This window comes from Leptonychotes weddellii, unplaced genomic scaffold (assembly GCF_054177405.1).
Source record: "Leptonychotes weddellii isolate Sample4059 unplaced genomic scaffold, ASM5417740v2 HiC_scaffold_20784, whole genome shotgun sequence".
NCBI lineage: Eukaryota > Metazoa > Chordata > Mammalia > Carnivora > Phocidae > Leptonychotes > Leptonychotes weddellii.
The window spans coordinates 1-3,180 of record NW_027794866.1 but is presented as its reverse complement, the minus strand read 5'-3'; the positions used below and the strand labels follow the sequence as shown (position 1 = coordinate 3,180).

The 3,180-nt window shown below is 39.8% G+C and overlaps 1 long non-coding RNA gene across 1 annotated transcript; it reads right to left on the bottom strand.

Moving 5' to 3' along the window:
• Positions 1-819: 819 nt before the first annotated feature.
• LOC145718732 (uncharacterized) lies at positions 820-3,147 on the bottom strand. Its single transcript, XR_014141992.1, has 2 exons — positions 1,169-3,147; positions 820-959 (listed from the first exon to the last, which is right to left on the bottom strand). It is a non-coding gene; the product is annotated as an uncharacterized LOC145718732 (long non-coding RNA).
• Between the last annotated feature and the right edge of the window lie 33 nt (positions 3,148-3,180).

Below are 3,180 nucleotides of genomic sequence, written 5' to 3'. Positions count from 1 at the left end.
ATTTTTTTTTTTTTTTTAAAGATTTTTATTTATTTATTTGACAGAGAGAGAGATAGCGAGAGCAGGAACACAAGCAGGGGGAGTGGGAGAGGGAGAAGCAGGCTTCCTGCCGAGCAGGGAGCCCGATGAAGAACTTAATTTTGATCTCCACTACATCCCCAGAGCCTAGAAAATTGTGCAAAGTATGCCTTCAATAACTACCACAAATACTGAAGTCTTAACAAATTCTGAAGTGCCACAGGAGGGCTCAGGATTGAGTCACAACATAACTTCCCATTCCAATGGAATCTGCCTAGATGTGTCATGTTTAGACTCCTGTTCTAACATCACTATGGCTAATTCACTGCATTGTTTTACAGTAAACAAAAGGCTTCCTTTTTCCACCGTTCCTCCCTCTTATTCCACTGCAAGCCAAAAGTTTAAGTATTTCCCAGTAAAATTTCCAGTGCAAAGGACTAATGCATCACATTTCCTAGATTCTTTCTATAATGGCATATTGCCATACTGCCTCTCCAAGTTCTATTCAAATGATGTTTAACTTTGTAGAATTTAAATGAAAGGCATAATGCCAAATCCTTACCAACAGTGGCAGAAGAAAAATTACTGACAATGAAACTGCCAAAAATCTACTGATACTTGTTTATATACAATGCCCCCTCAAACACTCAGCTAGTATATATGTAAAATAAAGCATCTGAAACCTACCAATATCTTTTTTATAAACCTTATGTAATATACAAATTTTTATAGATTTATAAATAAATATATGTAAAAAGGAAAAAGCATAAACTAAACATATACAATCTCATGTTTACATGGTTTGATTATAAGGTGAAGACATGTTCCCATACCCTATTCAAACACATGCAAAAATAAGCCAAGATTATAATGGGAGGATTCTACTAAGCAACCTTATATCTACGATATAACTACAATATTCACTAAATAATTTGTAATGCCTTATTTTTTTTTTTTTAAAGATTTTATTTATTTGCGAGAGAGAGAATGAGAGACAGAGAGCATGAGAGGGAGGAGGGTCAGAGGGAGAAGCAGACTCCCTGCCGAGCAGGGAGCCCGATGCGGGACTCGATCCTGGGACTCCAGGATCATGACCTGAGCCGAAGGCAGTCGCTTAACCGACTGAGCCACCCAGGCGCCCCTGTAATGCCTTATTTTTTAAAGACAGTTACTATAAGGAAAAAGAAAGCTACTCACTACTGACTAAAAGGCAAGTCAGGTAGCCCTACTTTAACCTTAACAGGATATCAAAATTCTACCCTCAATAAAGTGTAATCTACAGCTACAGCATAAACCATAGAGGTATCCATGGCTGTAATTTGTAGTGTGATCCTGACCCACTGACCACAGCTGAGTGGATGAGCAGCCACCAGACACAATGAGCCAGTCAGATCCACTCTCCTCTGAAACTAGCACTAGGAGTCAGAGCTACTAAAATTAGGAAGCACGCAGAGACAGAGTACTAAATGGCCCTAGTAGGCCACTGGGATTAGCTGTGTCAGTTCCTGAGGCTTTCTATTTCCTGGATCCTGTCTCATCTAAAGTCAGGCAGGACTTTCCCATCTGGGTGCCAAAACTATATCCTTCCAATAATGTCTCTTTTTACTTTAGTCTGAATGGGTTCTCTTCTTGTTACTTGCAACCAAAAATGTCTTAAGATGGGGGTGCCTGGGGTGGCTCAGTCAGTTAAGTGTCTGCCTTCAGCTCAGGCCATGGTCCCAGGGATACCTGAGATGGAGCCCCGCATCAGGCTTCCTGCTCAGAGGAGAGTCTGCTTCTCCCTTGCCCCTCTCCCCTCCGCCGCCGCTCATACGCACGTGCGCTCTCTCTCTCTCGCTTGCTCTAAATAAATAAAATCTTAAAAAAAAAAAGTCTTAAGATAAAGGTAATCCACAATGCTTACCAAAGTACTGTCACAGACCAAAATGTGCTTCAACCAAGTCATTAACATTTTATCAAGAGGTTTTCAAATGTTAGTTCTAATCTTAAATCTCAACAAAAATATTTGTGTTCAAAAAACTGCTATGCAGACAAGAACATATGAACATGCTGATAATACAGAATTTTGTATTCAACAGGCATCTCTATTCTGTAACAGATCAGCAAATTAACATTAGTGTAGATTAGTACAGATTATAGGCCAACATACATAAAACTACAATAGTCCATATTTATCCACAGGGGATACATTTCCAAGACCCCCAGTGGATGCCTGAAATGGTAGACAGCCCCCAACCCTGTACATACAAGATTTTTTATTATATACACATATCTATGATAAAGTTTATCAATTACACACAGTAAGAAATTAACAATAACTAAAAATGAAATAGAACAATTATAATAAACTGTAATAAAGGTTATGTGGATGTGTTCTCTCCCAAAATATCTTATTATACTATACTCACCCTTCTTCTTGAGATAGTGTGATAAAATGCCTACATGATGAGATGAAGTCAGGTGAATCATGCAGGCATTGTGAAATAGTGTTAGGCCTATGATGATAGCTCAGGCACAGGATTATATGCTTCCAGACTGCACCTGACACAGTAATGGGACAAAGGGGTCTACTGTAGTATTTGTTTGAGTATATCTACTCTATCACCTTAAAGTTATGGTTCTCAAATTGTAGCATGCATCACATCACCTGGAGTGCTTATTAAAATAGATGGGGTGGGCACAGGTGCACCTTTAGAGTTTCTAATTCAGTTATTCTGGAGTAGGGTCCCAGGACTAAGTTCGCAGGTGTGCTGATGCTGTTGGTCTCTACACCACACTATGAGAACCACAGAAAGTATCGGTTCTTAACTTTTGGAGGATGAAATGGTGGTGGTAAAGGGCTACTATGAAAATCTGATGAAAACTATGTACTTATACACACACACACACTTTAAATGGTTTATGGAAATTTAGAAAGTCATCCATATTCTCTTCCAGATAATTCTAGGTTAAGAATCTCATTAAAGGGCGCCTGGGTGGCTCAGTCGTTAAGCGTCTGCCTTCGGCTCAGGTCATGATCCCAGGGTCCTGGGATCGAGTCCCACATCGGGCTCCCTGCTCGGCAGGAAGCCTGCTTCTCCCTCTCCCACTCCCCCTGCTTGTGTTCCTGCTCTCGCTATCTCTCTGTCAAATAAATAAATAAAAATCTTTAAAAAAAAAAAA